Below are 25,338 nucleotides of genomic sequence, written 5' to 3'. Positions count from 1 at the left end.
TATCCCACCACATAAAAATTAATACTAGGCATTTAGGCAGCAAAGATGACTCCTTTACTTAAACCACGAAGAGTTTAGTATGTTTATTTGCAATATGAAAAGAAAGGTGATTACAGAATATCAGAACATGTCATGAAATATCTTCCTTGAATTTCTGCCTAGCAAAGATGTATAGCTTAAGTTAACAAAAGGCTTTAGATTTTGCAAACTTTTACCTTTTATTGTATTTTTTTGATATGTAGTAATTATACCTATTTATGGGGTACAATGTGATGTTTCGATCCATGTATACAATGTGTAATGATTAATAAATCAGCAACTTTTTGATATCAGGTCATATGATACTAAGATACATAGAGAAATACTGTGTGTTCTAGGAGTCTATTCTGTAGTCTCTGATGTGAATGACTGGTAAGACAATGAAAGAGGACTAGAGCATCTTCATTTCTTTTTCCTTGGAATTAATCACTTGAGCTTCAAACCTGGAAGGTTGAACCAGATGAGTTGGAGAATCGAAGGTAACTGAGCTGTAGTACTAAAAATTACTAGAAAGTTTTCCAGAAAAGAGTAAGCTCAATTAACTTGTTAGGGATGAGTATTTAAACATTTGACGTTTGTGGGCTTTTATACTTGTTTTGATCTCAGCTAGACATTGCCAGTGAGGAAAAGGACTCATTTTGTGGTCCCCTCGGCACTGCCACTCTTCCTAGACAAAACTTCAAAACATCAGTATACTCTTATTTCACACATGAAGTTCTTTCACTACTACACAGACCCCTTACCAAAATTTCCTTTTTTTCCACCTAGAGGTTTTTGTGCATTCCTAGATTGCCAATATCAGTTAAGTGTTGATCATATTCTAGAACATCAAAGTAATTAACAATAAGGTGTGAATGAGGTTTACAGGTTCACAAGACAAATTTGCATTTTAAAGAGGGGCTTGTTAAACACAAATGAACTTCTAATAGATGGAATGTGTGAGAGAGGTTTTTTTTTTCTTTCTGCAAGGGATGGGGGAAGATTTCTAGTGCTCTTTTCCAGCCCTGAGATATCAAGTACAGTCTTAGTAGCATTCTCTTCCCCTCCTGCACTCTTTCCAGTTGTCCCCCAGCCCTGTTTAATCCTACCACTATTGCAAGTTATAAATTCAAACAGAGAATCATCAATTCAAGAACATTTATAGGACCGGGGTTATAGCTCAGTCGCACAGTGCCTGCATGGCAAGCACAAGGTTGTGAGTTCAAGTCCTGGTACCAAAAGAAAAAAGAATATTTATAGAACCTTAAAGATAACTGAAATCTTGAGTCCACAGTTTGGTGCCAAAAGTCCTAATAACTGGGTAATCGATTCAAATAGACAAAAATGTCACGCATACCTGCCTAGCTTTTTATCTGTTTAATTATTTGGATGGACAATTTACGATAATTTTTCCTAAAATTGCTAACAATTCCAAAGAAATGACTTTTTCACAATGAAAAAGTCAGATTTTTTAAAAAATTATTTGAATTCATACCAATGGAAAAATAAAAACATCTTCCATATACTTTTGATCTTGGTTACACTAGAGGAATTTGGTTCTAGCCAAAGAATGTAAGATTTCGAAGGAAAAATTTAAAAAGAAGAAAACATGACCCAGAAGAACAGTATGTCTGTAATATGCTGCCTTCCAGTCTAGGAGTCTGTTTTAAAATGGGGATATATTATCTATATCTGAATCCATAACATCATTAACAAAACTTTTTACAAAATTTTTATTATGGAAGAAACTTCTTTTTACAGAAGTTGGCCAGTGCTGGCTGTTTTAATTTTTGACAATATTTTTGTACTTTTAATTTTAACCTTTCTTCTTCTGGCCTTAGCATATAAGATTCATGCATTTTCTTTACTAGATCTTGTGGGCTACCAATCTCCATGTACAAGTATCACCCAAAAATGTGGTGGACCTGTTCGAAGAACGTTACAGTGAAAGAATTCTGCTCCCACATGATTGGCTAAAAATTTTGTATTCCATACAAGTGTCCTCGAGGCTAAAAAGAAGAAAGTTACCTTTATTTATGAAAAGAAATAATAATGTTAGTAGCTTTTCGTGGTATATGCAGTTCTTCTACTTCTAGGTTATAAATATCTTGAAAGGCATTAAGAAGAAAGTAAAAATAATGATATTCACAGAAGTAGTTTAAATTTACCAACAAAGTAAATACTGGAATTAAAATTCAAGTCCAAGACTTACAATTTTTATTTAAAATCTTGTACGTTTTCCATTAGAGCAAATTTTAAGGGCAGACATGACTTCTTGTATGAAATTGGGCTAAAAGTAATACTACCCAAAATTAAAAATCTTAGTTCATAGAATACGACTCTCTAAAATTATTATCATATGAAATTTTACATGACAAGATCCTTCTGGTTAAAGTACTAATATTAAAGGAATAAAGTTTTAGCTTATTTCTTTCTCTTCAGAAGTTAACAAATACTGGCTTTTTAAATTTTCCCTAACAAGAGCATTATCCCTGTCAATGATGTTATAACTCCAATTGAGCTTATATTATCATCCAAATGCATAATTTGGAGAATAAATGTGCTTGCTCATAATAATTGTGCCTAGGAAATGTTAGTTGAAACTCGAATTATCACAGGTAAACTGGGAGGTATGATCAACTTTAAAACACGTAGTTCAGAGTCTGATAATGTTACTGTTTTGAATAGGAAAAAAAATTCAGCAAACGAAGATCCGTATCTGTTACCTGTCACCTGCCTTGATTCCACAGTTCCCTTGAACCTGGTTCTTAAGCATTGTGAACGCTTGAATGTTTGGGTCCCATGATTTGCCCAAGAGATATAATGTCGGGGCATCTGTTCAAGACCAAATCAGAAGAAAGAGTGCCACCTGCTGAGAGTCAAACCCCAAGTTTTGTTTTATTTTGTTTTTTATACAACTTAGTAGTTGAGCTGTTCCCTCCAAACCTGACTACAGACAACCTGGTCTTTCAGACCAAAAGAAACGTTTGTATCCCATAGTATACCTTAGTCTCTTCATAGGGGTCTAAGTGATAAATATTAAAGCAACATTTGCAATGGTAAAGGAAAAATCTTTTCTCCAGTGAGGCAGTTAACTTATTTTTGTAGCTGACCAAAATAATATTTTATAATGGACGCTCTTAGGTTAGTAATTGATAAGAGAATTAGACTGCTAAAAAATGGATTTTAATACCTCAAAGCTCAATTTGACAGTGTGGGACTGTGCTTAATCTTACAATAGCCTCAAATCACACAAAAAAATTCTTCTGAAAACATACTATGTATGAGAACAAATTGCTGTGTACCGTCTATGTAATATGCTGCCTTCCAATCCTGTCTATAAAATGCTGTATTGAAAGATAAACTGAGACTCTTACACTTCACAGAGCAACACTGTAAGAAAATGATGGAGACTTTAGCATTTACTGCTAAATTATTATTATTTATTACTAAATTATTACTGTAATTATTTCTATTCCTGAATTATTTGGCAGTCCATAAATAAGATTGTTTTCCTCAGCCACCTAACTTAAGAAGTATTTTCCCAGTCAATAAAAAGTTCAAAATTAATTTAATTTGTTCCTGGAAAAAAATGTCAGTTTTCTTGAAATGTAAACTTTTATTTGAGGTAGGAAGTTTCCCTTCTGGACAGCAAGTTAGAGCCCGGAAGTGGTAACATGTCTAAGGGGGAAAAACTAATGAAACTTTGTTGTGGAGCTGTTCACAAAGGAATACAAGATGTATTACATAATGTAGCCCTTTGTTTGTGGAGCCTCTGACTGAATGCTGTAGTTTTAGCTAAAGCTAAACGCTGCCACCAAACTCTTCCTAACTCCAGGCAGTTCTTGGAGTCTTTTTCCCCACCTTCTGCTATGATTACTCTGGCTTCTGATTAAATCACACCTTGTTTTTAAGGCCACTAACCTAAAATGACCCAGAGCTACTTACTTCTCTCAACAGTTCCCTACTACTTGTAATATTTGGAAGGCTTGAAAATAACTCTGTCCCAGTGAATGTAGTATTTTCCCCAAAAGCAAATTCTATAGTAAGTTTTTTCACTCACGGATTCAAACTTTAGGTGAGAGATTTAGGGAGCTAATTAATGTACTGAGGAGTCTGTAGCATTTGGGTAAGTCACAGTGGTACAGCCTAAATGACAAAGAAAAAGATTGTGGTAGGAAGATTGTGGAAACTGAATATTGGATGGGTAATACTATTTCCAGCTGGAGTAATTAAAAAGAAAATAATGTGGACTACATAAACTAAATTTGTGAGAAGCTACAATATAAGCTGGACTTCAAGGTAGCTGAAGCAATTAGATTAATAAAAGAATAATGATAAGACACACCAGAGCGAAAAACAAAAGCTTAAAAGCTATGTTGTATACAGGAAGTGGCCACTACATCGTGAATTCCTTAATTCTTTGGAGACAGGAATAAGGCTTATTCCTATCTTTACCTATCATCTCACAGATAGTAGATACTTTTAAAATCATAGTAAGCAATGTATAATAAGCAATGTATATAAGCAATTGATTCCAATCAAGAAGTCCAGGCACAGTTTAACACAATGACAAATTATGGATGGAGGTGATAGGAAAAAAAAATAAATTAGGAATCCCTGGGAAATACCAATATAAAAAGAAATACTAGCATAGTCTGTCTATATCCTAGAATACTTGTCCCAGAATACTGGAACCTAGGATTCCAAAGCAAGATGGAACAGGTAATAGACATTGATCTTTAAAAACCCAAATGTGTCTCCGCAGTCTTCTTTTTTTTTGTAATACACAAACAGGAGCAATGAAAAAATGAAAAATAGTTCATTGGAGATTCCTGTTTTAGAATAATTTTAATTCACATTTGTTCAGTTGTTGTTCTATTCTACTCAAGAGGATTCTAATCAAGAAGATTCTAGTCAGAATTAATTATATCAGATTGTTATATCATCTTAACCAATCGATCCCCTTATCCTTATATCATGATGTTCTGTGTGACAGTTTGACTTAATAAATGGACTTTGGTTACCATTTTCTTAGAACATACTTTCTCGCTGTTCACTTTCAGTCTAGAGAGCTAATTAAAGTTAACCTGAGTCTCTTTTAATCAACATATTGCTGAATCTTATTTTTATCTATTCAGCTACTTCTTTATTTTGATTGGGAATTTTAATCTATTTCCACTTAAGTATTGATAGGTAAGGTCTTGGTGCCATTTCAGTAATTGCTGTAATTATTTTGTTCTCTTCTCTTCCTCTTTTGATCTTTTCCATTGTGATTCATTGTTGTTGTTTTGTAGTAGTGTGACAGTATGAATTGAGCAGATGACTTAAATTTGATCACAGATAAAAAATTATTCTTTTGATTTCAATGTCCTCTAAACTTCATATAGTTGATGTCATAATTTACAACTTTTATACCTTGTACCCATTAACAAATTACTGTAGTTGTGGTTGTTTTAATATTTTTGTCCCTTTAATGTTTACTCCAAGGTTGTGATTTATACAATTCCATTATAGTATTAGTATTCTTTAATATTTCACTATATACTCACCTTTACGAGTGAGTTTATGGTATCATTCTGCTAGTGAACATCCTTTCATTTCAATATTAAAAACTCTTTAACATTTTTTTGTAAAGCAGGTCTAGTATGGATGAACTCCCTCAATTTCTTCTGGGAGTGCTCCCAATATGATGAGTTACCTTCTCTTGCTACTTTCAAAATTCTGTCTTTGACTTTTAACAGTGTGATTATATGATTTCTTGGTATTTTGACTCTATTTGGAGTTCTTTGGGCTTCATAAGTGTTCATTTCCTTCCCCAGATTTTTGTTCTGCTGTTATTTCTTTAGATAGCTTTCTACCCCTTGGTCTAGGCCCTATCTCTTATTTTATTCCCACATTATGTTTATGGTTCACTCGATAGACTTCCATAAAAATCCCTTGGGCTGCTTTTAAATTTCTTTTTTCATTATTATTTTCTTTCTGATCCTCTGAATTATTTCAAGTGGTCTCTCTTCAAGTTCACTGATTCTTTTTTTTATTGAGTTGGCTTTTGAATCTTCCTAGTGAATTTCTCTGTCCCATTTTTGAGCTCTCTAGCTCCAGTATTTCTGTTTGGTTCTTTTGTCTCTGCCTCTTTATTTAACTTCTAATTTTGTCCATATATGTTTTTTCATGATTTTGTTTAGCTATCTGTGTTCTTTTGTAGCTTCAGTGAGCTACTTTACAATTACTTTTTAAATTCCTTGTCATTCAATTCACAGATCCACATTTCTTTCAGATCAGTTACTGAAGATTTGTTTTCTTTCTTTGTGTCATTTTTGTTACTCTCTCTCTTCCTTGAATGTTTGCTTCGATCTGTGCATCTAAAGAAACAGCTACCTATCCCAATCTTTAGGGGAGTTACTGTCACCAGTTTGCAAAAGTTTTTGCAAGGTAAGAGGCAAACCAGCCCTTTAGGGAGCAGGTTTTAAAGCTGGAACAAAGTCCCCTTCGCTTCCTTTCTGGAAGAAATCCTCAGTCTTCTGTGTTTTGTTTTGTTTTCTCCTCTCAGAGACGTGCCAGCTGCAAAGGGATACCTGCCCCTTTTATTTGTAGTGAACTGTCCAACAGAACTAAGTTTTCTTGATCATTCAGGTCTCACTGTGAGACAAAAATGGAAACGGATTTAACAGAGGATGCTCTAAAATGCTGAGAATAGGCCTATTTTACTTTCTTCTCCCTTTCTTTGATGAGAAACTTCAATTCTGTACATAGTCCAAGTCTTACAGAATAGCACTAATTAGTTATAAAGGGTCACCATACCCTATCTTTTGTCCCTAGCTCTGGGGGGGGGGGGAGTGCTCTGCAGGTGGTCCAGGGCTCTTTATAACACTCAAGACAAACCAGCCCCATACAAGTTCCCCGGTAAAGTCTCCACGAGCAAGCACACTCCAATCTCACTTTTAAACCCATAGGAGAAGTCATGGGCTAAAGCAGTCCTGTCAGTGTTCACATAAGAGGAGATGGTGACACAACTGTAGTGTAATTGGTCTCATCCATGGAAATGTATCAAGTTTTCAGTTTGTCTCTTCTGGGATAATTCTACTTCATAGCTAGATTCTGCATTTCTTTTCAGGAGCTTTTCATTCCACTATTATTGTATCTGAGTTCTGTGGTAGAAGGAAAGGAAGAATGTTTTTATTCTGCTATCTTGCAAACTTTACCCCTGGTTTTGTTTGGAAAACTTTAATTTTACCTTAAATATGCAAATGTCTGGCCATATTAAGATGTGCAGTCTTGGTTACTTGGCATTTATAGCATGCTCATAGTCACTGAATGAAATTTAGTTGTTACTTTAGGCTTCAGTCTTCTTGGTTAGACTAGAAAGTATTCCATTATTTACGCTAAATAGTGCTGTTTATTTTGACAAAAGAACATCGATTTTAATTGCCTGATATATTTTCAGTAGGACATCTTAAAAACAATTCTTTTAAATACTTATAGTATGATTAATACTGAATTTGGATAAAGTATTGAATTTATCTGAACCTCAGTTTTGTCATCTGTAAAATGAGGTAACTGGACTTTATATGGTCTCTAGTTACGTTCAGCTATAAAGTTGTATGGTCTCATTTTACAGTTCACTTCAACAGATATTAATGAGTGGAATGCTTACATAGTGCAAACCAGTGAGGTAGAACTTGGTTGGGTACAAAAGTGAATAATGTGATCTTTTCATACAAATACATCTTAGCTCCTTATGTGTGGCATGTCATTTATGAATGAAAGTATATGAATTAATCCAAAAGGGAAGAAATTCATTTATTTTTTAGTGTTTCTCATCTGTATATATGAAGAGCAAAATAGGTGTCTGAACTTCCATTTTCATATTATCATGCATTTGTATTTCATCTTCATTGCAAACATTTCAAACATTCTAGAACCATTTTCTCATTCATTGCTAGAGTAGTCCAGTGCAAGAGGAAAAAGAAAAATGTAGCTATTTCCACTTTAGTGAACAGAAAGCTGGACCCTGGAGTTTTACAATGAACCAGTGAGTGGGAACAAGTGAAAATCTAGGAAGTCTCCCTTCAAGACTGCATAACCAACTTCTTTTGTGTGTTACGGTTTATTTTAGCAAGTTCTGCTGAGCTTGATTGCTAAGCCATCTTCCATACCTGATCCTTCCTTATTCCCTATCCAAACAGTAACTTAACCATTGATGGTTTCAGATGTATCAGTAGGAAAAAAAGTATAGGGGAGAGTGGAATGTGGTTAATAGCAAATGTCCTTGTGATTCAAGCTGTGATATAGTAATACCATGTTTCAATCTTTGGTTTGCATTAAAATTAGAAGTGAAGAAAATTGGGCTATTTCTCCATCAACCTATACATACATACTTGACCAAAGGCCCAGTAGCTATAATGAAACCTGCACTTCTGCTATGTGAGAACATCATTCTAAATGTGCCAAGGTAGAAACTATGCATCAGTTCTTGGTATCACGTTTCCTTAGCCTGCTTTTGAGAAGTGTCAGGAAGAGAAAAAGTGTGCTTCTTTTTGCAAATCTTGAAAGAAAGTCTCTAGAAATAAGTGACTGTATTTCCTTCTTTACCAAAATCTTCCTCATTAGTAAAAAGGTATAAGTATGTTTGATCTCATAATTTCATTAGTCAAAAAATTGTATCTGAACCCTAGGAAAATGTTTGGACTGTACAGTTAAATGTTTAAAAAGGTGTGTACTGCACTAGTTTGGCTAAGGAAAGGTTGGCTCCGCCTCTGAAAACCCTGACATAAAGAGAATACTTAGGAAGGAACATTCAGGTGATTCCTAAGTCTTACTACCTGGTTACCAAACCATTTGCCTCCCTCCCCTTCTGTGTTCTCATGAAGGAAATTGATTTAATAGGTTCAAGATATTATTAAATACATTCTGCATTAATATTATATGTCCTCTTTGAATCCAAGTGGCAATACAATAGAATTTCATTTTATAAATAACACCTTTCAAGCTAACACCACAGGGCACAGTACAAAAGAATCAAAATAGAACACAAATGCTGTAATCAAATACAGACCCCAGGAAGGCTGATTAAAAAGGCATGTTGCTAGTAAAAGCAGCCAACAGGGTAGGTATAGTGGGTCATAGCAGAAAAGCCAGCTGAACAGAAGGGCAAACTAAAACAAAATGGACTTGCCTGCTGGATTCACATGGATTTACAACTCTCCTTTGTCATTATCTCCTTTTGGACTCAGGAATTGAAGAGGACAGATGTGTGCATGTGTTGAAGATAGGATCAAGTGTGGGGTCATTAAGTTTGTCCTCAGCACTCAGATAGAACACAAACAAGAGAAACCCTAAGGACAACTACCTGCTGCTGGCAGAGATGCCTACAATATGCTGTGAAATAACCCAGTGAAGTTTGCTTTGCCAGACCCCACTGGTTTTCATCAAACACAACTGTGAGGAAACGGGAGGACCCATTTTGTGATAGTGAGAACAGGTAGGACCTCCTGTGGCCAGGCCTAAGTGAGCATGGAGGAAGGGGGAAGGCAGAGGTTTTGTGAGCTGAGTTTCACTATCGCAGGCTCTGCCTAAGGCTCTTCTCACCTCATTCTGCTCTGCAAGAATGTACCTGAGTCCTTTCTTTTTTTGCCAGCTGCTATGGGGGTGCTTTGTCAGCACAGGTTAAAGAGAGCTATTACGGAAGGACAAAGTTGCTTCCTAGCGTCCATATATCCTTTGGGAGAGCCCTGCAGTGTGCATGGTTCCTCCAAGAGTCTGGCTTCTGAGCCTTAGGCAGCATCCATTCAGTTAGATTTTGTGTTCTCAGCATCTCACAGCTACAGACCCTGTGTAATGTCAGGCAGTTGTGTTTCCAAACCCTTGCTCTAATCATAGAGTTTTTGACCTCTCTTAAAGGAATTAAGAAATTAGGCCAAAACGGGAGAAGTATATTGGAGTATACCTCCCCACCTATATGTAAAACAAATTCTAACAATGATCACTAATCCTTGAATAATGCACCAAATTAGCGATTATTGGTTACTGATCTACTCTATTAATATTGAGGCTAACCAACATAGAGGAATCATAAGAAAATTTTACTGCTAAATACATGATGCATTTACCCAGAAATCATAGCCTATAGTTCACAGCCTTCTGCTCCCTCAAAACAAGTCATAGAACAAGAAAATATAGTTTCTGAGTCATTTAATATGAAAAGGAGAGAGAATAACTGAGGCCAATTTTTACTTTTCTCAGAGCTTTCAGTTGTTGATAATGACTCTCCTGATTACCCACTTACTGAGATTCTGGACTGGGATCACTGATGCATTAATTTAGGTCAATAGCTACGCCTTTCTGTACATCTTTTTCTTACATAAATTATAAACATTTAAGTAAAACATGTAGCCAGCACTTGGAGTAAAGGATTATTAAACAAATATTAGTTCAGTGATTTTTTTTTAAAGTAGGCTTTTTAGAAATACATTTAGTCTATAGGTTTTTAATAGGCTCTTATTTTTCTTAACTCTAAGAATATGTACTCTGCTATGCAAAGAGAGCTTATGTATTAGTAAAGGTGAACATCAGTGCAAAAACTTGAGAACACTTGGCGGTCACCTCCAAAGTGAGTTATTTCCTAAATGTGTGAGCAAGTCATAATACCTGTGCCAGATATCAATGTACTGCTTAGGTACAAATGTACCATCCTGCTCTGCAAGAATGTGTCGGAGTCATTTCATTTTTGCCAGTTGGTATGAGGGTGCTTTGTCATACAGGTTAAAGAGAGCTATTACAGAAGGAAGAAGTTTTCTTCCTAGTTTCCGCATACCCTTTGGTAGAGCCCTGCAGTGTGCACGGCTTCTCCAGAGTCTGGCTTCTGCGGCCTTTCCAGCATTCAGCTCCTGCACCACACACAACCACCTTTGTGCCGGTCAGCTGAATCGTAGACAGAGTCCCCCGCACCTGGCACTGAGCGACTTCTCCTTGTACTCACCACACGTTCTTGCTTTCTCTCTCTGTCCTCTCTCTCTTTTCTCCCTTTCCCCCTCTCCCTCTCTCCCTCCCTTTCCTTCTCCTTCTCTCCCTCCTCCCTCTCTTACTTTACTTCTTGCTAGCTACTCCACTATTACTTCAGCCCCCTCTTGTTGCTAGTAATTATTTAAACTATATTGTTTCTGTTCGAATTTCTGTATGGTCTGTCTCTCTTAATGGACTCTAACTGACACATACTGAAATAATATTGGAATAATCTATATTCATTAGGAGTAGGGAAAGTAAATATCACAAGTCATCTCTTTATAGAACAGATTAGCACTGGTACCATATACTTTATATAGGGCTAGATATTAGATGAAAAAATATTTTTAGAATTTGAGGCTAGATTGAAAGACAGCAAAATTATATGATGCTGTATATTAACTGCTTAAAGATCTATTTTTAAAAGCATCTGACTTGACTTCACTGAGAGTTTATTAAAATGGAATCTGTATATAAACAAGAAACAAAAGTCTGGACTCAAAAGTACTTTGATGACCTTGAAAAAATTTTGCAAAATAAGAATTATTATGCAATGTGAATGTGTGGATTATTAATGCTAGCATAACAAAAATAGCCGTCATTTAGTGAGGACTCAGAAAATCCTCAGCACTTTATATTAATTTATTGGATCAGCATAGCAAAACAGATGGATGCTGTTATTATGCCTATTTTACAAATGGGAAGAGAAACACTTGCGAAGGTTAGGGAACTGGCCTAAGGTGATACATATAGTAAATTTATGAGCCAAAATGTGAAATTAGATTTGCCCGTGAGCCTTGAATCTTAACCACTGTGCTGTGCTTCCAGAAAACAAAGCAAACAACAAGTTACCTGTGACAACATACCATGTTTTCTTTTCGTTTGGCTTTAGGTGTCCATCCCCGGGATGTATAGTGTACCCTGAGATATTTCTGCTTCAGCCGACCTATAACTTTTACCTAACCATGTATGAACAGACTGAAAGATGCCACTTATCAGATCCCCAGGATCAAAATGTTACCAGTGTATCAGAAATGCAGCAGCCTTTATTCAGAGCTGAATTGAAGGCAGATGAAATATTAACAGCAGTTCTAGCAGCACAAAATGAAATATGAGATCCTCTATCAGAAATTATTAGTAACCTGTTAAAAGAAATGCTGAAAAATGGCAGTTACCAAATTAAAACTGGGAAACAGAGCCCAAATGGGAAATTTCAAAAAGTTTGGAGGAAAATAAATGACAGATTGTCCTCTTGGCTCTTATTACTATGCCATCCTAAATCCTACTTGGCAATGGATGGTGGAGGTGAAATAAGAGCTGCATCACTGCCAGTGCTGGTCCTCAAATTTGTAGTCCTAAGTGTCTGTAATGGTGTCTGGGATTGATTGGGAAAGTAGTTGGAAGTTGATAGCATTTGAGCTTTATCTAAATTGAAGAGTTTGGAGACTCTTATTATGAAAGGCTTCCTCTCATCTGTGAATTGGCCCCTTTGCTCCACTTTTGGATGGATGGCTTTCTCCATGCAGAGCTACACTAAATGTTCTACACGGGAAAGCTATTCTCCTTAAATGCCTTCAAATTTAAAGCGCCTATCTGGATATGTTAGTGTTTATGACTCAAAATATGTAGCATCAAAAAGAGAAAGAGAGAGGCTACAAATACAGAATACAGGGTAGTAAATGAAAGAGATATTTTTCCATCATTAACTGAGAGCAGAAAAATTACTATAAGCAGAATTGTTGAGCATTCGATGCAGGCTAGGGGGATGAGCTATAGAATCTTAGTATTGGCAGAGACCACGGAGTTCATGCCGTCCTAACCTATCATTTTTCAACAAAGAGACTGCGACACAGGGAGTTAAGGGATTTGACTTGCCCAAGACACATAGTTGTTTACTGACAGTCATGCCAAAAACATTTCCCAACTCCCAGTCCGGATCTCGGTAGTTCAGCATGCTACTACCATCCCCTACTGAAAATTAACACTAACTCAGCCTGGAACATGGAAGAATTCAGCATCTGTGGAGAGCAAGAGAAAGGGTGGATTTAGAGGTAGAAATCAGTTTGAGAAAAGGACAGAGGAAACAGATGATTCTCTGTTTTGACCTGTTGGCCAAGCTTGTGCAAACCATTTTGTATTCGTTTCCTCCCCACTGCTGCCTCACAATATAAAAGAAAATAATTTGATTGCAATTGCCTAACATTTACATTTATGTGCCCAGGTTTGATTTGCTTGGAGAATTTTTCTGTATACAAGTTATCTCCAGGTGCAGACTGGTTTGTGGGTGGCATTACTATTCATCCCTGTTATTTACTTGAGCCTGACTTTCTTTCCATGGCAGTGAAATGTGCTCAGAGTTCTGGAGGTGTGGGTGGTGGGGGCCTTCTCTCCACGGGACACTTCTGAGGATCAGAAGTAGTTTTAAAATATAAGCTTCTTCACCCTTGTATTCCACTGACATCGTGAAGAACTTGAGCCACTGTGAGAATTTACTGAAGCTCATTTGTTAGGTGAAACAATTTTCCTTATCCTGGAAGCATAGAGTAGCTCTCAGTAAACTCCTGATTTACCTAAGAAGACACAATAAAAAATGTCTTGATAGGCTGCCCTGAGAACTGACAATACAGGTCTTTTAGATCAGTCAAATATTTTTCATATTAGAGCAATAAGAAATGGGAGAATCAGACCCCATGATGAAAAGTACAGATGGAACGCTTTGCATGAAAAGCGATTACATATAAAAGAGGGCTCAGGAGTCAGAAGGAGTGGGGCTGGAAGGGAGGAGTAACTGAAACAAGAGAAGATAATGCTTGACCAGGTCTAGTAAAATATTCCTTGCCACAGCCACTGTTCCATGAAGAGCCTGAGCCAAGAGGCCTGAATAAACTAACCCTAAGTTCAGAGTTGCCATTATTGTGGGAGGCATCGGGGAGAGCACATCCGGACTTGTGTTACACAGTAATCACTGCTGGGTGTCAGCATTCATCAGCCAGATGGTCAGACCCACAATTAATCAATTAGGCTGGGATAATCAACTGGACTAAGTTTCCCCATTGGTAAAAAGCCCTCATCATGCGGTCAAGGCCAATAGCACTTCTATCCTGTTGCTTTTGGAGAAGCTTCTAAAAATTCCTCTTTCTTTTTTAGGCCTCTCGTTACTGGACACTATTAGGCTCCAAGTTGCTTTGACAACATAGATACCCAAATCGAGGCTTTACATAACAGATTTTCAACATCCTTTGTGCTCAAGTGTAATGTTTAATGTATCGGACAAAAATTAGCTTTTTAAAACAGCACTGTAACAGTGTGTACGCAACTGATTTTACAAGAATCTTTGTGTGAGTTCCACTCACAAGAGTAGAACAGCAGTAGAAGGGGTTCTGGGAGCGAATAAAAAAGGCATAATAAACAACAACAACAATAGTAACATAATAACTTACCGAGCGTTCACCATGAGACAGGTACTGCTGTGTCGAGGTTAGATAAACACTGAGTCACTCGTTATGCTACTTCAGTGATGATGCTATTGTTACTTCCATTTCAGAGAAATGGAAGCTGTCTAGAAAGTTCATTAAACACTTTATAAAGATGTGCTGAGGTGCTTTAGTACTCCTTGGGATCAAAACTTAATAAAGTATATATTTTCTTACACATCCACCTTTGTGCTTCTAAGGGATAGCCATTAGGAACATATCATGGGTCTTTATTACTCCTCTTCAGGGACCTTCAAGATCTTTTACTGGTGTTTCCCAGATCTGTGGATCATACTGTTTTTCATGGCATCCGGCTTTAAACTGCTTTCTTCCTTAATTCAGCATCATCACTGTGATATGCTGATAATGCTCCATCTCTAGTCCAGTACTCTTATCTAGATGTTTACTGTAAAGTGTGTTTTATATACCAAGACTTTTTATCAGTTGCCTTATAAGGCAATTGGTCTCCTCTGAAACAAATTATCCAGCAATGATTTTTTTCATGTTAAACCCAGTTTTTTCCTTCTGACTTTCATTCTCACTCTTTTGTGGCTGTGCTATGGTACACATAGTGCAGGGAGAGATGTTTCAAAATCCTATTGCTAGGAACTGTCACTTCCTAGTAAAGGCCTCTACTGACCCTGTTGAGTAGAAATATGGACACGTTGTTATAGGTCCTGAGTTTTGTCCTTCACTGTGTTGCACGTCTTTTTTCTCAGCCCTTCCCTCGCCCAAGCTTGATTTAGGGAATTCTGCTTTCAACCATTCATTTAATCAGGCTCTGGCTGATAATGACATTATTTTACGGAAGGTGAGGCTTCCCTTGCTATCTAAGAGCAGTGCTTTGATTTTTTTGTTCTGCTATGTACTGGGGAAAGCAATACCAAAATATCAGGACGATACATAGGTAAGCACATTTCTTATGTCAAGTTCAGGAGCACGTGGAATAAAAGGTATTTCAGAAATCTCAACGAGCATCTTCTATCCTCCAGGCCTGAACTGGTATTCTCTTTTCCAGACTGTGGTACTCTGTTTTGTCCTTGCTGTACATGGCAGGCAGCTGTTTTTTCCTTGATACCCCTTTTTCTACAGCCCTATAGTCCTCAACTCAGAGCTGATGAGGCTCTTTCATTTTGACTGCAGTATCCCTGTGTACTGCAGAGTTGAGCCCTGCCATCTAGGCTGCCTTTTGCTTCGTTTTGCTCCTGACCTAAAACCCCCCCTGCTATTCCAGGCCTGGCCTCTCATGACCAGAGACTGCTGACTCATCCTGGCCTGTGCCAAGCTGTGCAGTCGCTTAGTGATGTGGACAGGAGTCGAAGGACTAGAATGAGATCACTGAACTCATTTCACTTGTTGCTTACGGTACAGTCCAGCATGAGCTGGAAATGTAGGAACCTCAGCCTCCCGAGCAGAAAGAGTAAGTAGATTAAACACACCGCATCATCAAGTCCTCAACAAGCAGTGGATGGGTGGCGGGTGGGGGCTTGTTTTATCATGGCCGTGGCTAGGGCATTCCAGTTCATCAGGAGTTTTCCTTTGTCCTCTCTTCTTCCTCTCCTCCAGTTACACCCCTTTCCCCCCTTTCCTGAACTTCCTTTCTGAAAATGTCCGAATGGCACAGCAGTGATCTGGGCAGAAATGAAATTTTGCTAATAAGCAGGCTCCGCACAAAAACCCTGGAACAGTGACACTGTTGAAACTGCTTAGTTTAGTCTGTCTACTGGGAACTCACATGAACTTCCCACCAGAATTCAAGGGGAGGAAAAAGCTTTTTTGTTGTTGTTCTTCTTTCCTTCTTGATTCTCTTTTTCTTTCTGTTTTGAGGGAGGTAGTTTCAGGAGACATGGCTGAATTCTGGTGTGGTGTAAAGTTTTCCGTTGGGAGACAATAATGTACATTCCTCTGGCAGGACGGGATGGGTTTTTTTTGTTTCTCTTGCTGTTGTTTATTTATAAGACATTTCCTCTCAGTTAGTGGAAGTTAGATCGTAAGAGGCTCCAGTGATTTTCCTTCCACCTCCCCTCCCTAATTTCTGTGCTTCAGCACTCTGGAACACTGTGAACTCGACAAACTAATCAGAGCAGGGAGTTTAACGACCAGGCCTGGACACTCTCAAGAGACTGTGCTGATTCTCAGTCGTCACTCCTTGGATCAGGAACCACAGTCCTGGTGAGTTGTGAGGTTCCAAAATTTGATGTGTCAAGGATTCTATTCTTGGTGTCTCTGAGGCAGGCAGGAAATAAAGGGTGTTTTTAAAAACAAAAACACAAGTTAAAAAAAAAAACAAAAAACTAGCAAACAGTCAAACAGAAGGATGAAAATTTGTAGTGTGCCCAGCTGAGAGCACTGTGTGGACAAAGGCAGAGCCTTGAGTCTAGCTCAGGAGCGCCTGCAGGCGTAGGCTTATTGCTGCCACACATGGCTGTCAGCCTTGACATGCCAGCAGCATGCTTGTGGAGCCAGGGAGCGGGGAGGGTCAGGGAAGCAGTGTTCAGGGTGGTAGGAGGGGGAGATGAAAGTGGGATTGATTGTGCATTTGAAGTTTCCCTCTACCAACTTTGCATGTGTCTCTGTTCGGAGCATTTCTGTTGTACTCAGAGTATTACATGCCCAGCTAAGCAGGAAAGAGAAACGATAGTGAATATGTAGAAAACCAGAATAGAATAAAACAAGCAAAGTATCTATTTTTTTTTCTTTTTTTTTTCCTTTTTCTCTGGTACTATTCTTCTTTGATAAGAACTGGTGAACTGGTTGCTTTTAAATGTTACAGAACCTCCCTTTACCTGAGCCATAGTAAAATATTATTTGTCATACGCTTTTCTGTGTTCATCTACATTCATGGTATTCAGCAAGAGAACGCAATGAGAATCCTTATTTGGTCCCAGGGAAATTCATCATCCTGACATAGGAAAACTAGATGACTGTCCTGATGGTTTAAACCCAAAAATAGTATTGTCCTCAATATAAGAGACTGATTGAATGGGCTCTGGGAACTTGTCAAAGGAATGGAATGGGAGGAGTCGCATCCTGTCTGATACGAGGCTACCAGAGGAGCCACCAGTGAAGCTTTCACAGCCAAGTGAGAATTCCATGTCATTCCTAATAACTGTTACTCTCCCTGGGAGTAAAATTTCAGGTGGAGGGTAGGCTTGTGTTTTACCATCAGATGCCTATTTAGTACTCTTCTAGCGGTATTTAATCTTCTTGTGAATTCTTGTTTCCTTTCTAATTTCCAGAATCTGGCATGTCACAAAATATTGTGTGGAAAAAAATGAAAAAACAAAAAACATGGTGGCCATAAAAGCATTTGACTGTGTGGCAGCATCTGAAGTGAATTGCTCTTTGGAGAGGAGAAGGAGTCTTTGATGTCCCCAATATGGTTCTCATAGGCTAAAACTTCCCAGAACCACAAGCCAGCCTAAGGGGCACTAACTCCATGTTCTTAAATATTTGAAAAGAGATGCTGTTTTGTTTTTCTTGTCTTTGCTATTAACACATTGCCAGTAGATTCCTCCTAGAGTTAAAAATGCCTTAGCATTAGTTGATTTTATATTTAACCAGCTGTGTGCACTCTGTATGCCTACTGTGTATATTCTTATCCAAGCTGGTGCAGTGAGCAAACATGTAACACTGGTACTTTACTTTGGACAAAAAATTCTTGCTACTCTGGGCAGTTTAAACTCTTAACTATGGAACGCGTGGGTGCTCATATATCCCAAGTGCCTTATGGAGACTGACTCCTGCTACAGCCTCATCAGAGTCTATCACTGAGCTCTAGGAAAAAGAGTCTCCCTCCTAGAACAATTCTTATAATTTCTGAGATTCATCGAATTTCTCAGCCATAACTGTCCTAGGAAGCAATTTCATTAGGGTCTCTATGCCAAAAACTGAATGTACTCTGTAATAATAAAGTTTGCCCACTTCATTTAGCCCATGTTAGCTATGACTACTACACTCTTTATATATGAGGTTTCTTGGGTGTTTCCATTATTTCTCTTACTTTTCTAAAGAAAGAAGTTGAAGAGGAAAAGAGTATAAAAATTTTTAAACATAGTATAAAAATGTAACTAGCTCTTAGGCTCTTACAGGAGTTACATAGGACATTGTACCAACCACCTTTAATGATCAGACTATACAAACTCCAAGAAAAACTGTCTCTTAGTCCCAGGTAGGGTCTTATGTGGACTGTGTTGAAGCAACCTAGATCTCTTAACATTTGACAAATTTTTATTCTAGAGAACTATAACTGCCTAGAAAACATGATGTAGAATATAGGCAAGTACAAGTGTCTGAGAATAGCAGTATGTCCCAAGAAATGACACAGAAAAACTCATCTGCCTGAGAGATTTTCCTTATAGTTGCTGTGATTTTGAGTTCTACATGGTACATGGTCATGGAAGAATTCCATGGCTAAGCTGTAGTATCTAAAAGTCACAGAAAGACAATACAGTGTATTTCTTTGAGTTTACATGGGTACATTAGTATTACTTGATTTTTTTCAGTGCTATAATATACAAGCAATAATTTAATTTTCCAATGCTCATCTGGAAAATTTAATTTCATTAAATGAATGAAGATGTATGTTTCAAAGTATATATTTTCTTGCATGCATGTTTTAGATGTAAGCACTTTGTATGTTACATTTATTTGATTAGACAGTCACAGTTATAGACAAATGAAAATTCTAAGTAACAAAATTGTGATTGCCCCAATAAGAAAATGTTCTTTTCATCTGTACAAGAATGCTTTTCTGTATTTCTATAATTCTCTACGAAAGAGATATCTCTTTACATTTGATCTTAGCCGAAAGGCTGAGAAACAATGAGACATTCTTAAAACTGAAAAAGGATTGACTTATTGTGTCATGTGATTGGGTAAATATGTTATAAGTCCACATATGGATGTGTATATATGCAAAATCACTTCCTTATATTAAAATATTTAAAATATGACCAAATATTAGCCAGAATTGTTTTTGAATTCAACAAAATATTTTTAAAATTGACCAGAAGTAAAGTGGACATTTTATCACATTGAAAAGGTAGAAAACTTACACAAATATTTATGAAGAATGTCTGCAAAGGAAAGATTTGATTAGTTGATAAGTTTGGTAATTATCCTTCATTAAATAAATATGTTGGATTATAAACCTAAATTAGATTACATGCAACTTCAAAATGTTAATTGCTATATCTATAAAGTATTAAAATTAAGTAGAAGATTAAGTTGTTAATAATTATCTTAAAGTTGAGAATATATTTAATGAATTCACTTTGTGAGAATTAATACATATACAAATGATCCAATTTATTCTAGTTTCTCAGCTATTTAGTTCTGTATTAAATACTTTGACACAGTACTTCATTTACATATCACCATCTTTAACTATAATCTCCAAATACCTTTGCGAGATAAATAAGTCATCCTGTGAAGTCACACTTCATCCCTGAAGCTTTCCATGATAACCCAAATTAAAAGTAACCTGACATTTATACTATTTTAAAAATTAAAATATATCACTTATATGCTCCCTTGAATTACAATTTGTTTGCATGTATGGAACTGCAAGTGGTTAAATTAAAGGGCAGAGGTTGTATTTTATGTTAATCTCCTTCCAACCTCTGTCCAGATGCCTCATTGAATGAAAGATCAACAAATAGGTAATAAATGTATTAATTAATCTCTACATGCCAGATACATCCACAGCAAATACATATTGTTTACCATAATGGCAGAGACATGTCCAGGAAAGGAAATCATCAGAGTCTTCTTTCAGCCTCGTAAAAACCCCATTAATTTGTCCCCCAGATAGTTGGGGCAGCCATCTCCATCCTTTAGGTGAGATAGATTTTCTAATCCCCAAAAAGCTTGGGTAATTTCTGATGGAACATGGAGGTCTTCAATTTATGGCGGTCCCTTCATTCCTCGGACTTCTGAGGGCGATTAAATCCCTAGCCTGGTCTGCTCATGCAATTTGAACGAGCAGACTTACCTAAAATGAATCATATTAACAAAAAGGCCTCTGCAGGTCATGCATGCTTACAGACAGTCAATAGTTCTTCCTTTCCTCAAACTCAACATCAAAGGAACTCAGGCTGATGTCAGATGCAGAAATACATGAATACTGGCTATAAATGCCCTGTGAAGCAGACAGGAGAGAGACGGGGCAGACTACACATTAAAGAGCAGCGGCGAGAGGACAGGCAGCCAAATCATTTGTTCTGTCTTAACGAGCACTAATTAAATGCCCTGTTTGAGATAAATAATAGCTGAAAATAGCCAAGCTCAATTGTTTCTGATCGATGAGTAGAGGAATTGGTAAGAATTGCTTGGTGCTGCTTCAGTCATTAAGCCACAGCGTACTAAGACATCTTCAAAGGAGAGGGACATCAAGTTGAGCCAGTTTCTACTGTACCATTTGCTAAATCCCCATTCTGGTGCCAAGAATAAAACGCTGCTGGTGTAAATCACATCCAGAGAATAACTTCATATATTTCACACTGACTCTAATAAACAATAATTAAAAGCAACAAAAATGTTGTGTAAACTACACTTTAATCTCATCTATTATCAATGGTCAATCGACTTGACAATTCCCCAACTAAATCTGAGTCTGATTTCTTAACAAAATTATTTTTCAGAGATTCTAATATATATATAAATAGGATCTTCATTTTTATTTCTTTACTTTCCTTACTTCCTCTCTAGTAAGCTGAATTCCTAGTTATAAGCAGCCAGAGGGAGAAAGAGAAGTAATTCACATAATGGATAATTAACCCTTGAACAATATAAAGTTAACTCTCCACAGACATGCCAAAAACTGAAATGTTTTTGTTGTTGAATTTGTTCTCCTTTGGGTGTTAACACGTAGAGGACATTTCCATTAGCACAAACTTGGCACCATACAACCTGTTCGTCCTCAAGCTATAAATACCACACTCACCTTCCAGCTCATTCTGGCAGGATTTGTAGTATAATGTCCTCCTGGGTAGTCGTGTACAAATCACTCCGAGGGCAAAATTGTATGAGCGCCTAATCCACTTTTGAAAATGAAAGAAAAGGATCTGTTTTATGAAAAACACCAAACACAGAAAGACATAAATTGTAATAAAAAGTATTAGCACCTTGCACCTCCTGCTAATTGCCTTCCCAGGCAAGAGGAAACAAAATAGTATAATAAATGTTAGATCATAAGCAGAGTGTAAAGAATCATTTCTGCCTTTCAATAGTGAATGGAACAAAAAAGAGCAAATGTTAAGCCACCCATGTATATTTAGTTTAGGATCCTAAATTAAGGGACTTGTCTATCTGACTTGTCTCAGGGAGATTATAGTATCCCTTTGACTGACACTAGTGTTGTTCCGAAGATCAGAGTACAAAGACTGTTTCTCCATTACATTCATTAACACTGCATTTAACATTCATTCATAAAACATTTCTGAACCCCTACTGTCAGTTATTTGTCTAGAAGCTAAAATTGATTGATTTATCAACAAATATTTATTGAGAAGTTCAAAATATATGCGAGGCTGAAGATCCTATAGTTAATAAAAAACCAGAAGTCTCTGTTCTCCTAGAATTTGCTTTCTAAAGACTTGATAAACAAATGCATTACATATGTAAAATACGTAGCAGGTTACATGAGGATGAGAAATGTAGAAGAGAGAGAGAAAGACAGAGGGGGCTGAGGCAGCACTTTCAAATAAGGCAGGATGGGAAAGCTCCATTGAGTGTTTGAAAAAGACTTCATTGAGGTTTAGGAAGCAAGTTTATGGGTCTCCATGCAAGGATGTATTTGGCAATATAATCATCAGCTGCAAAGGCCTTGAACAGAATGTGTCTGGTTGATCTCATAGAAGTTGAGAGTACAACGGTATTTGCCAGAGGCCAGGGAGTAGGGGAGGGGAGGGAATAGGGAAAAGTTGGTCAATGGATATTAAATCACAGTTAGATGGGAACAAGGACTTCTGGTGTGCTATTTCTCAGCACACTGACGATTAATAACAGTTATGGGCTGTATATTTTTAAAGCTAGAACGAAGTTTTTTTAAAGAAAATGTTTTCACCATAAAGAAATGAGAAATGCCTGAGGAGATGCGCTTAACCTTATGTAAACATTACCCACTCTATACATTTTTGAAACATCACATGATATTGTATTAATACATACAGCATATACGTATACAGATATACCATAAAATACATATACGTTTTATATATCAGTAAAAAGAAATTTTAAAATAAATTTTAAAACTCATATATACACATATAAAAATAAAATGCTATACCACACAAAAAGGATGTATCTGGCTGTGCACAGTGGCACGTGCCTATAATTCCAACTACTCTGAAGGCCGAGGCAGGAGGATCACAGTTTCAAGACCAGCCTGGGTAACTCAGTGAGCCCCATTTCAATATAAATTTTAAAAAGCCTGGGGACAGTGCTAAATTCCAGACCCTGGATTCAATCTTCCGTGCTGATAAAAAAAAAAATGTATCTTGCAAGTTTGAGTGATTACAAGAGAATATGGATGGTGGAATCAGATTGAGAAACAGAGGAACGGAAGATGTGGTAATGGAGGCAGTGAGGGGCCCCTCACCTTGGCCTGTATGTGCTATTGGAAGGTTTTGGCTTTGTTACTGACAACGCAGAGATCAAGTAGGCCACGGCCTTGTTCCTTTCCACAGCAAGACAGACAAACGCGTCAGAATAATGCGTTATGCTGAATAACATGGCTGAAGGATGTTCAAGGAAACTTAGAGGCAAAAAACAGTGAGTGTTCAGCTAAATGTACCTTGGAGTGAAGTGTCAGGGATAGTTTCACAGAAGATGTAATAAATCCTTGCTGGACCTGAAGGATTTTCCCAGACGGTCAGAGGGCGGAAGAGAGTTCGGTAAGAGGACCAGGAGGGCCAAAGGCACTTTAATAGGAAACAGAATTGCGGAGTTGGGGAACAGTATTGCTGATGTTCAGTAGGGGAGTGGGGAGAAGTGATGCTGCTGTATATGTAGGCAGGGAACAATCATGGCAGGCGTTGATTGCCACGCAAAGATGTTTTAACTTCATCTTGTAGCATTCGGGGAGCCATTGAAAAGTTTTAAGTAGAGAAGGTTAATGATCGTGTTGCATTAAGAAGATCACCCTGGTGGTAGAGTGGACGATAGATTATAGGAATGGGAGACTAGAGGTGGGGAAATGAGTTAAGAGGCAACTTAAATTGTTCAGACAGGAAACAATGAAGCCCTGAACTAGGACAATAACAGTGGGAATAGATACAAGAAGAAGAGACGTGTTCAAGAGATAAGAGGCTGAATAGACACAATTTAATAACCTTTGGGCTGGGCATTCAGACGGAAAGGAGTTTTAGATTGCTCCCAAGTCTCTGCCTTATACAACTAAGCAAGAAAAGTAATGAGGAGGAGTAGGTCTTTTTTTATTTTTATTTTTTGGTAGCAGGAGTTGAACTCAGGACCTTGCGTTTGCCGAGCAGGTGCTGTGCCACTGAGCTATATCACCGGCCAAGGAGTAGGTCTTATACAGAGAATAAAGTTGCTTTTGAATCTATTTAATGGGATGTTAGGGAGGCTCCTAGACTAATGTGTAGTACGTCTGTAATTGGATTTAGGCAGGAACACTGGAGAGAGGTCAGGATCAAACACAAAAGATTGGCAGTATTCTGAAACATCAGTTTCATGGTGGGAGTTAGACTTATGGAATGGGCAATCCTCCAGTAAAATATATTGAAAGATGGATAAAGAAAGCAGATCTTTGGAGCATACCGCATTTATAGCACAAAGAGAGAGAAAGGAGGCTTCAGAGAAGATTATGTGCAACTTTTTATTATGTGCCCTTCACTGTAGCAGGTGAAGAGAAGCAAGGACACTGGCCCCCGGACCCTGCCTCAGAACTACTCACAGTTGCATAAGTATGTGGGGTTGTTAGCACTCTCACCGTAGGACAAAGCTACGAGAGGAAATGTCCGAGTGTAACAGTAAAAGTTGTGCAGAATAATTAGCATCGAAGGAGATTTTTATAAAGGAAGAATCCTGGAAAGTTTGCCGCTCGCATTTTTGCTATACAGTTCATTTCTGATTTCTCTAATGCTTGTATGTGTATGTTCCAGTGTTAGCATGGGTTCAAGCTATTGGCAAAACAAGCCAGGTGTAAATTATGGTAGAATTGAAATCGATAGCGCTTTGAAGCACTGGAGTGCCCAGTTCACATCAGGGCGTGCGTCTGTGTTCACTGAAACATGGCTATCAAGTGCACCCCGAGTCATTAGATGTGTTATCCAGTGAATAACAGCATAATGATATTTTAGCAGAGCAGCCTTATGATAAATTCTGCTTTAGTGAAACCCCATATACAGAGCAATTTCTCCTGGCCGTGTACATTGCATAGCAAAGAAAGGATATCCTGCTGCGTATCAGAAGGCTGTAATTTCATTTAGGGGTTCTATTGACATTGTAAACCGCAAGAGCAGAGCTCAAGTGGCTATTTAAGTCATAGGAACTTCAAGCTAAAATTACTGCCTGGTCCTAATCGCCACCTCCAGGGGACTCCTGCCTATACATATATGCTTTATGTTTCTATCTTTGTGTCTATAAATACTCAATCACTCCAGGGGCTAAGGTGATAAGCTGTCCTAAAATATGACAGATATCTGTCACCTTTCTAGCTGGTACAGGCTTAAGGGCTAAAAGCAGTTATATTATTCATTGAAGGTCAAATGATAAAAGGGGCAAGACAACAACCACCCTCATCCCCACCCCCAAGGTTCACTGTAAAGGTGTTTCCCTTTTTATGCTTTAAGACAGCTTCAAATTAGGATCTTCCAGC

General features: G+C 37.6%; 1 protein-coding gene across 10 annotated transcripts in view; it reads left to right on the top strand.

Annotated features, from left to right (window-relative positions):
* Window positions 1-25,338, top strand: part of Zbtb20 (zinc finger and BTB domain containing 20) — an 821,796-nt gene that overhangs the window by 524,955 nt on the left and 271,503 nt on the right. The window contains exons 1-2 of one of the 10 annotated variants that reach the window (XM_005386416.2): window positions 15,772-15,915; window positions 16,542-16,667. The exons of 7 other annotated variants lie outside the window; for them this stretch is intronic. The gene's annotated coding sequence lies outside the window, so the exon portion shown is untranslated. Of the gene's footprint in view, window positions 1-15,771; window positions 15,916-16,541; window positions 16,668-25,338 lie in introns of those variants that run through there. 2 more of the 10 variants (XM_005386414.2, XM_005386417.2) reach the window with 2 other exon arrangements.

Source organism: Chinchilla lanigera, unplaced genomic scaffold, assembly GCF_000276665.1.
Source record: "Chinchilla lanigera isolate Chin_1 unplaced genomic scaffold, ChiLan1.0 scaffold00026, whole genome shotgun sequence".
Classification (NCBI taxonomy): domain Eukaryota; kingdom Metazoa; phylum Chordata; class Mammalia; order Rodentia; family Chinchillidae; genus Chinchilla; species Chinchilla lanigera.
Note: the sequence above shows the minus strand (reverse complement) of the source record. Positions and strands in the feature narration are given on the sequence as shown.